The sequence below is a fragment of the Lutra lutra genome, chromosome 7, assembly GCF_902655055.1.
Source record: "Lutra lutra chromosome 7, mLutLut1.2, whole genome shotgun sequence".
Classification (NCBI taxonomy): Eukaryota; Metazoa; Chordata; class Mammalia; order Carnivora; family Mustelidae; genus Lutra; species Lutra lutra.
Window position 1 is genome coordinate 46,531,420 of NC_062284.1, and position 11,139 is coordinate 46,542,558.

At 39.4% G+C, this 11,139-nt stretch overlaps 1 non-coding gene across 1 annotated transcript; it reads right to left on the minus strand.

Annotated features, from left to right (window-relative positions):
- Nucleotides 1-10,804: 10,804 nt before the first annotated feature.
- Nucleotides 10,805-10,876, minus strand: TRNAQ-CUG (transfer RNA glutamine (anticodon CUG)). Its single transcript has one exon. It is a non-coding gene; the product is annotated as a tRNA-Gln (tRNA).
- Nucleotides 10,877-11,139: the final 263 nt, after the last annotated feature.

Genomic DNA, 11,139 nt, shown 5'->3' on the forward strand with positions numbered 1-11,139 from the left:
CCTCACTGGCCACTTAAAGCACACACACTCACCAGGCAGGCTTCCGCCTTCAGGCATTTCACAGTCTATTCCCCTTGCCTGGATACTTTCCACCTAGATATCTGCATGATTCATTCCCTTACCTCCTTCAACTCTTTTCCCTAATGTGACTCGCTAGTGAGACCTGCCTTGACCACTCCATTTTATTTTTTTTGAAGACTTTATTTATTTGAAAGAAAGAGTGGGGAAGAGAGAGAGGGAGGGAGAAAGAGAGCACACAAGCAGGGGTAAAGGCCAGACAGAGGGAGAAGCAGATTCCCCCCACTGAGCAGGGAGCCCAATGCAGGCCTCAACCCCAGAACCCTGGATCATGATCTGAGCCAAAGGCAGACACTTAACCGGGACTGAGCCACCCAGGCTCCCCAACCACTTTAATTTAAACTGGCTCAGTGGGTTAAAGCCTCTGCCTTCGGCTCAGGTCATGGGGATCGAGCCCCGCATCGGGCTCTCTGCTGGGCAGGGAGCCTGCTTCCTCCTCTCTCTTTGCCTGCCTCTCTGCCTACTTGTGATCTCTGTCAAATAAATAAATAAAATCTTAAAAAAAATAAAAAATAAATAAATAAATAAACTGCAAGCCACTACCGGCTTCCCTACTGCTCTGAACTCTGTTTTCTCCCCACCCCCGCCAATAACCCTTAACTAACTTCTAATCTAATATATAATTTACTTATGTATCATGTTGATTGTTTGTTGTCTGTACCCCATCACCCTGTTAGAATGTAAGTTTCACAAAGCTGTGATTTCTGTCTGTATCTCTAGTAAATTTAGGACAGTGCCCAATACATAGTGTTCAAAAACTATTTGTTGAATGAATGGTGATTCTGCCATTAGGTGCAAGCATCTAACTTCCTCATTATGTCTTCTATTATTGTTGTGCCCAAGCATTTACATATTGAAATACATATCATGTTGTAATGAATTATTTTCCTATTATCTCTCCTTTATATTATATAGTATTATATCATAAATTAAATCATGATATAGGAACTATTGATTTAATAAGTCAGGATGGTAAAGTAGTATTATGGAACATTTGTTACAGTATCAGGGTTTGGTTGCTAAGGTTGAGAACTGTAGGTTTCGACCATTCCAAAAGCCACTCCTGGAATTGTGGGTGGAGATAATCCCCAGAAAATGCCTGGCTGCTTCCTGGATGGGAGGGGGTGGGGTGGATGGGAGGCGACCACAGTGTGGCGACCAGGAGGAAGCAAACTGCCTGTTCCAACTTTACTGTAGTCTAATATTGTTTGGATTAGTATTATTTGAATATTTTATAATGAGTATTCATTCTTTTTGCAAGAATGATCTTAAGACCAATAAGGATATTTTTATTTAAAAAACTGCTGCAAAATATAGAAAACAGCTCAGCAAAAGAAAAAAATTCACCCATGATCCTACTCTCTAGGGGTAACCACTTCTTTTTTTTTTTTTTTTTTAAAGATTTTATTTATTTATTTGACAGAGAGAGATCACAAGTAGACAGAGAGGCAGGCAGAGAAAGAGAGAGAGAGAGGGAAGCAGGCTTCTTGCTGAGCAGAGAGCCCGATGCAGGACTCGATCCCAGGACCCTGAGATCATGACCTGAGCCGAAGGCAGCGGCTTAACCCACTGAGCCACCCAGGCGCCCTAGGGGTAACCACTTCTAATGTTTTATTTTATAACCTTTAGTTTTTCGCATGGGTATACATATTTGGATTTTCCAGTGATGGGCTCTGATGGGCTCTGGATAACTGGGGTCATGTGGTTGGAAGTGTCCTTTGTCGAGATAATTCTGGTAGCCCATGTTGGAGTGAGGGTGAGGCTAGGTTGTAGGGTAATGGTGGGGAAGGAGAGCTTATACCAGGCCAGTGGCTGTATAAATGGAAGGGGATACTACTTACACATATTTTTTTTTTCTAAAGATTTTATTTAGTTATTTGACAGACAGAGATCACAAGTAGGCAGAGAGAGAGAGGAAGGGAAGCAGGCTCTCTGCTGAGCAGAGAGCCCGATGCGGGGCTCGATCCCAAAACCCTGAGACCATGACCTGAGCCGAAGGCAGAGGTTTAACCCACTGAGCCACCCAGGAGCCCCTACTTACACATATTTAAAAAAAAATTTTTTTTAAGATTTTATTTATTTATTTACAGAGAGAGAGAGACAGTGAGAGAGGGAACACAAGCAGAGGGCAGGGGGTGGTGGGAGAGGGAGAAGCAGGCTCCCTGATCAGCAGGGAACCTGACATGGGGCTGGATCCTAGAACTCTGGGATTATGACAACAAACACATCCCTCATCCCCACAAATGTCCTCATACCTTTGAACCGTCACCATCACTCCCTTTTTTCTCTAGACTACTTATCTGCTTTCTTTCACCGTAGGTCAGTTTGCATGTTTGAGAACTTTATATAAATGGAATCATTCAATGTGTACTTTTTTCCCTCTGGCTTCTTCCGCCCACACCCCCCTTTTCTGGCTTCTTTCACTCAGTACGATTATTTTGAGATTCAGGCACTTTGTTGTATGTAGCCAATATTACGGAGTAATATTCCATTGTGTAGATGCGCCAAAATGTGCTTATCCATTCATCTTTTCATGAACATTTGGGCTATTCCCAGTTCCATGCTATTACAAAGAAGTATGCTACAAACATTCACAAATCGGAGTTTGCATGGCTATATGCTCTTATGTCTTCCAGATAAATACTTCGGAGTGGACTGACTGGGTCATACAGTAATTATTTCCCTGTTTTAAGCTTTGGCTCTGCATCTAAAGGTGTCACTTTTATCTTTTTGCTCACCATGAGCAGTTTAGTATTGTGGCATTTCTATTTTAATTAGTGAACTATCTAAGTCCCTCCCACCCCCCCGCCCCGGTGATTGAGAAACAAAAATGAGACTGGTGGTCTGCTAGGTTTTTTTTTCCTCTTTTGAATGAGTGTAGGTCTTATCCACATGGGATATTGCATGGACTTGATGGGGTTCCATAGTGCCAAAGCCAGTTCACTCATCTAGGAGGTGGTAGTAAACACACGACCACACACACAGGCACAGGGCAAGAGTGTGGGGAAGGGACATGGCTGCTAATGGGTACTCGTCCAAAGAAATGATTGTCATGGTAGATTTTCAGGGGGGTAACTTTTCTGGGCTGGGTGTGGATGCAGATGAACAAGCTAACTTTGGTTTAAAAAGCCAGCCAGCCTACAGGAATTCTGGGAGGCTGTCAGGAAAGAGGCAAAGAACCCCAGAATGACAGGGCTCCTGGAAAGCTTGAGGAACTCACAGTAGCCTGTCCCAGTCTTGTTCCACTATCTGCCCTTTTATCCTGACCTTCTGTTTCCTGTTTTTCTTCATTTTTTAAAAACTGAAATCCAATTCCTTTTAGTTTTTTGTGTTAAAATTTACATAAAACTCACCGTTTTAACCAATGTCAGTTGGTTAGTAGTATTAAGTACATTCATAATGATGCACAACTAAGACCACCATTTCCAGAACTCTTTCATCGTACAGAACCTCTGTACCCACTAAACAATAGCTCCCCGGTCCTTTTGACTTTCTAAGAATTTACTCATTCTGGTACCTCTGATAAGTGGAATCATACGATATTTGTCCTTTTGTGCCTTATTTCAGTCAGCATAATATACTCGGGAGTCACACATTTGTAGCATGTATAAGGATTTTACTCCTTTTTAAAGGCTAACTAACAGGGGTGCCTGGGTGGCTCAGTGGGTTAAGCCACTGCCTTCGGCTCAGGTCATGATCTCAGGGTCCTGGGATCGAGTCCCACATCGGGCTCTCTGCTCAGCAGGGAGCCTGCTTCTCTCTCTGCCTGCCTTTCTGTCTACTTGTGATCTCTCTCTGTCAAATAAATAAATAAAATCTTTAAAAAAAAAATAAAGGCTAACTAACATGACACTGTTAGTACATACTACATTTTGTTCATCCATCCCTCTCTTTATGGAACCTGTGTTATTTCTACTTTTTGGCTATTGTGAATAATGCTCCTATGAATGTTGGTGTACATGTATCTGTTTTGAATCTGTGCTTTCCCATTTTGGGGTGATATACCTAGGAGTAGATTTGCTGTACCATACAGTAATTGTATGTTTAACTTTTTAAAGAACCACGAAACTCTTTAACACGGTGGCTGTACCATTTTACATTCTCACTAGCAGTGTACAAGGTACAGATTTTCAACATTCTTTCCAACACTTGTTTTGTTTTTTAATAGTAGCTATTCTAATGAGTGTAGAGTGGTATCTCATATGGTTTTAATTTGCATTTCCCCAATGGGTAATGATGTTGAGCATCTTTTCATGTGCTGAGTGGCCATTTGCATATCTTCTTTGTAGAAATGTCTGTTCAAGTCCTTTGCCCATTTTTGAATTGAGTGACTTTTTTCCTTTGTTTTTGTTTTGTTATTGTTGAATTGAAGTTGTTCTTTATATATTTTGGATATGAATCACTTATCAGATATATGATTTGTAAGTATTTTGTCCATCCTGTGGGTTATCTTTTCACCCTCTTGATAGTGTTCCTCTTTTCAATTTTTGAAAGATGACTTGCTATATGATTTGTGATCTGAGTACTGAGCCTAGAAGACTAAGAATATGTGAACAGTATAGTGTTATAATAAAAGTCAGAAGTTATTCTGATTCAAAATTCATGATATGGAAAAAATCTAATTGAGCTACATAGCATTTTGGTATAAATAATAAGCTATAATATACATTTATTTTAAACTTGTATGTTTATAACTTAAATATATGTACACATATGTATATTTTACCATTTCTTCCTTTAAGACTATTTGGTGCTCTAGTGACTGTAATCAGATAATTGAAGTTGAGGATTTCCTTGTCTTTTATATGATTTGTTACCTTACAATATACTCAATTGAAAAGATAAAAAGCTAGAAATCAAATGTCACCACCTCATAGGGTCTGTTTTTTTCCTCAAAAAATTTGTATTGTGAAATAAACCTACTATTATAAAAAGAGCATGAAACTGATATGTAGAATTTAGTAGTTATAAAGTGAGTGACACTGTAAAAATCCTTTTGGATCAATAAATAGGACACTGAGATCTGTTTACTTAATAGGACCCACATATGGACGTATTTTGTGTCAGGCTGGTGGATCCCTGTGCTCTGCTTAATGAGATACTGATGGAAAATATCTGTCCTGTACACTCTTCCTGAGGCCTGGGGGGTACGCTTAGCCTTTCAAAAACGTCCAGGGTTGGAGAGGTGAGGCTCATGGTATGCTGCCCTTTTCCCACCAGAGGCCTCTGGCTAGTCTTTACTATTAACTCATCGTTCTCAACCTTTGGCATTATTGATATTTTGGGCCAGATAATTCTTTGTGTGGAGCTGTCCAGTGTATTGTAGAATGTTGAGCAGCATTCCTTGTCTTCACCCCCCTAGATGCCTATACGGCCTCTCAGTTGTACATGAAACACATCTCCAGACATTATCAAATTCCCTGGGGGCAAAACTGGCCCTTGTTGAGACCCAATGCATTAACTGAACATTTATAATGTGCCAGGCATGGTGCTAAGATCTATACATAAATTACTTCAATCTTCATGTTTGTCCTCATTTCACAGATAAGGAGCTGAGCTTCAACAGGATTAGATAAATTATTAAAGGCGATACAGCAAGTGAATGGCTGAGCTGGAGTTTACGCACAGACCTATCAGTCCCCACTTTGTTTTCAATGACCATGTAAGTTGCCTCCCAGGCAGTGGAGGATGATATACATTCCAGATCTTGCTTCTTTTATTAAGACATTTCTAAATCTATATTTCCATGCTTTTTACTGGATATTTCCTTTTTGTTTTCCTACCAGCTGTTTCAATTGGACATACCTGAAACTAAAGTTAACATTTTGCCTTTTCTCCCCTCTCCCTTCTCCTATTTTTTAAAAAAAGATTTATTTATTTGAGAGAAAATCTCAGACTCCCATCCCTGAGATCATGACCTGAGCCAAAATCAAGAGTCGAATGCTTAGCTGACTGAGCCTCCCAGGTGCCACTTCCCTTCTCATATTAATCATTCTTCCAAATAGATATTAAACCTCTGATCTCTTGGACTCTTTTCTTGTATTTTCATAAGCAGAATCTCATATTTTTGTTCATCTCTTCCAAACTCTGTATTTCATTTCTTAAAAAAAAATATTTTTAATGATTAGTAATGAAATCCTAATAAAAACCCCAATATGAATCTTTTTGGAACTTAAGAAGTTTAAGGTTCATCTGAAAAAGAAAGTCCCTAAAAAGAGTCAAAGAAAGAAAGAAAAAAAAAAAACAGTGAAAAGGAACGGTTATATTTATTTTTATTTACCAAATACACATGGTTCTTATTAGATGTCAGGCACTATTCTAAGCACTATACAAATATTTACTCATTTAGTACCATATATGAGACATCAAAATAGACTATAAAGCTATAATAAAGCATAAAGCAGTGTGATATAGGCATAGGAATAGAAAACTTGATTAACGGGATTTTGTGAAGGACAAAAGGGAGAAGTAGAGCCTTCAGACCACAAATTAGGTCTAATACCTATGCAAGGAGGGAGGGAAGAAAGGAGGATTGGGTAAAAAGAGCCTCAGACTGTAATGCAATTCTTTTTTTTTTTTTAAGATTTATTTATTTTAGAGAGAGTGCCTGCATGAGGGGAGGAGTGGAGGGAGAGGGAGAGAATTACAAGCAGATTCCCTGCTGAGCATGGAGCCCAGAGTGGGGCTAGATCTCAAGACCTGAAATAAGAGTCAGATGCTTAACTGACTGAGCCTCCCTGGCACCCCAGACTATAGTGCAATTCTAAGAAAATCTCAACCAGACTAATGGAGAGCTCCAAAGACTCTCCATTAGTAATATAGTAAAATAGTAATATAGTAAAATAATATAGTAAAAAAAGTAAAATTAGAAGATTCTAATTTTACTTTATTTTTAAAAGATTTTATTTATTTATTTGAGAAAGAGCATGAGCAGAGAAAGGGACAAGGGAGAAGCAGGCTCCCCACAGACCAGGGAATATGACTTGGGGCCCAATCCCAAGACCCTGGGACCATGACCTGTGTTGAAGGCAGAACTTCAACCAACTGAGCCACCCAGGTGCCCCAAGAAGAGTCTCATTTTAGCTAGTACCCCCATCATGCTCAGTCATTGGAACAGTCCAGAGGGAGCACGGTTTCAGTGTGCACATTGTAGTAGATCTTGGAGGTATGGCCGCTAGAGACTCCTTCTTGAAGGAACATGTGAACAGTGTTTCTCTGTAGCTGCCAGAGGTATGGTGTGAAGATTCAAGAACAGACTCATCATATATGTGAAACTCATTTATAATAAATTAATTATTAGTTAATTATATATTAATTAATAAATTAATAATTGATTAATAAATTAATTATAATAGATAATATTTATAACAAGTTAGGCATTTCAAATCAGTGGGAAAAGATGGACAGTTCAAATAATGTTGAAACAATTAACTATCCTGTTGGAAAGAATTAATTTAGATCCCTATGTCACATCATCCTCAATATAAATAAAATCTGGATGGAGAAAAAAGTTATAAAACATTTGAAGAAACAATATTTTGGATAATCTTGGTGTGGAGAAGCCTTCTTATGCAAAATGCAACACCCAGAAGCCATTAAAAAAAATGACTGAGAGAGATTTGATTAAATAAAAATTTAAAACTAACATATGGAAAAGAGCATCATTAATAAAATAAAAAATCAGGGGTGCCTGGGTGGCTCGGGTCATGATCTCAGGATTCTGGGATCAAGTCCTGCGTTGGGGTCTCTGCTAATCAGGGAGTCTGCTTCTCTTTCTTACTCTCCCTCTGTGTTCTTGCTCTCTCTCACATAAATATTTTAGATACTCAAATAGTATATAGTATATAGTATATAAAATATTGCAGGGTAGCTAGAAAAGTGAATATTTGGCTTTCCAGCTTCTTGGGCAAGTGGGCAAGGAAGAAATGGCTTAGGAATAGGTTTTAATTTAGTGAACCTTCAGTATTTGCCATATCCCAGGTTAAGAGAATGGGAATGGTTGTACCAACTATGGTATATTCTTGCTAAGAAAAACTGTAGCAAATGAGTTAAAACTGTATGGACTGATGTGGAAAGATTTTTCAAAATGAAAAACAGTACACATAACCTGATTTTATATATATTAAAAGAAAATGTAACAGTTATCTCTGGAGTTGGAGGAGGAATTGAAGTGGAGGAGGCCCTTAAAGATTTACTCCCTATTTTTGGGTGCCTGGCTGGCTCTCTTGGCAGAGCATGTGACTCTTGATTCTGGGGTTGTAAGTTTGAACCCCTCGTTGGGTGTAGAGATTACTTAAGAATAGAATCCTTAAAAAAGAAAAAGATTTACTCTGTATTTCTATATTATTTAAGTCATTTACATTAAATTCCTGTATTTCTTGAGATTAAAAAAGACACATCAAGCAATTACTACCCTCCTCCAAACAAAACAAAACAAACCATAAAACCCTCTCTTCTTTGTCCATGGGTTCCATTTACCACTTTTTTTTTTTTTTTTCCGTAACAGCCTTTGATTTTTCATTCTCCTCTATTACCATAATGGTACTCCATTTCTATCAGTTTGTACCTGGTTAATTGCAATAGCGTTCTAACTGATACACTTTAGTCTTTCTTTACCCTAGTCCTGCAGTCCACAGCCAACTTACTTTTCCTAAGACCAGGCTGACTTCAATCATCCCCCAAAGAGTTCAGAGGGATGCTGACAGGTGTTCCATGGGAAAAGAGTTCTGTGGTCTGGTGTTTCTGGGAAATGCTGTGATTAACACAGTTAAAAAAAGATTTCTTCAGAGTGAAATATCTAGAATTTAAAATGCCAACATGCTAAGGAAACTTCTTTTTTTTTTTTTTTAAAGATTTTACTTATTTATTTGACAGAGAGAAATCACAAGTAAGCAGAGAGGCAGGCAGAGAGGCAGGCAGAGAGAGAGGAGGAAGCAGGCTCCCTGCTGAGCAGAAGGCCCAATGTGGGGCTCGAACCCAGGACCTGGGATCATGACCTGAGCCGAAGGCAGCAGCCTAACCCACTGAGCCACCCAGGCGCCCCGCTAAAGAAACTTCTAAAGCAAAGGAGACTGTGTAATTCTTTTCAATTTATTTGGCCCTGCAATTCTTCCTCTGAGTAATACTACTTACCTTCTCAGGACACACCTTGAGAAACAATGGCTTAAAGGGGAAAAGTTCATAATTACTCTTTTGGCATTAATGGCCTTACTGAACACTTTCATTTATTTATTTATTTTATCATTTGATTTCGTCTACTGGTCAAAATGAGTTTCCTTCCTTGTTTCTTCCTTCAGTGGGGTCAATGCTAGTTCTCCTCCTTCTCCTCCAGGGAGTTCTTCCTAATTATCTCAGTCTCTCTGAACGGTGACACTTAGCACCAGAACTCTCATTAATTACAACTTAAGAACTCTCTAGTTATTGATATCTCCCTTTTCTTGGAACCATTTTGTTTACTCAAGTGAGCAGAGCTAGGACTGTGTCTTATCTGTAGTATATAATATTTAGCTGCTTGAGAATACTGTACTTCTCCCCTGATGTGGATAATACTTATTTGCACAAGGCAGTATCTAGGCCTTAGATAAACCATCTATTACTTACACCATCACAGAAAGCACTGAAAATGGTACTGTATTAGTTTCCCACTGCGGTTGTAAAAAAATTACCACAAACTTGGTGACTTAAAACAACACAAATAGTTCTCTAGGTCAGAATTCTGCATGGTGGTTTCACTGGGTTAACATCAAGATGTCTGTAGGGCTGTATTCCTTCTGTAGGCGATAGGGAAGAATCCATTTCCTTGCCTTTTCTTGTCTTCTAGAAGCCTCTGCATTCCTATCATTGCTTATGGTTTCCACCTTTAAGATCTCTATGACAAATTAGGTTCACCTGGAGAATCTAGGTTACCTCCCTATTTTAAAGTCAGTTGATTTGCAACTTTAATTCCATCTCTAACCGTAATTCCCCTTTGCCATTTAATTTAACATATTCACGGATCTCAGGGATTGGGAAGTGGACCTCTTCAGGAAGTTATTATTCTGCTCACCACAGGCACCCTTGCCCAAAAGTCTAAATTGAGAGTTTGTATATAGGCGGTAGGGAGTATGGCAGCAAACGGGAAAAACATTTGTAATAACATTAACTCTTTTCAAATACATAACTCTTCAAAAACAGATCACTGCTGCGTGATCTTTGGCAAGTCACTGGAATCTTAGTATCCACATTTCTGCTAAAATGAAAATTGCCATTCTCTGCTTTGCTTTTTAAATGAAATAATTATGTAAACAGGTTTAGCTTAGAGGATGACAAATAAGGCTCAAGAAGTTCTTGATGAATCTTGATGAAGAGGGTGGGCGAAGTTCTCCGAATGACATCTGGAGATAGTTTGAGGGATTTCCAGAGAAAAAAAGTGAAAAGCGCCTGCCCTTGAATGAAATTGGAGGTTGAAAATTCTAGCAAAAGGAATCAAGTTACACCGAAGCTTTTGAAAGCTAGCTTTGAGGCAAAGGCCCAGGTTTTTTTAAAAAAAAAAAAAAAAAAAAAAAGGCGAAGTGAAGAGGCTCCTTCGGAGACACCCAGGTGACAATGACTATAAAACCAACAGGTCTTCGTCGGCAAAGGTTATGTTTTGAGAAATTCTGGCCCCACTTCGTTCAAGGCCATATATACCGTAGTTGTACAACGATCACTTAATGAATAAGTAAATGAATTCAAAATGTCCTTGTGTAGGTTCCACCGAGATTTGAACTCGGATCGCTGGATTCAGAGTCCAGAGTGCTAACCATTACACCATGGAACCACTACAAAAAACCCCGTCGCCTTCAACTGTCTAATTCTTAGAGAATCCCGCCCCCCTCGACAAACCTACCACTCAAGCAGGACTGACGCGCTTCCCGGCACCCCATTTCCCCGCACGTCTGCCCGAGGGACGAGGGAAAGGCCATTGAGGGGATGGCAAGCAGCGGCTACGAGCCAGGAGTCCAGAACTCAACTCCCCCCCCCGTAAACTTCTTGGAGGGGGCAGAATTTAAAGACGGACTCCACGCTCTGGCGCACCGCCCT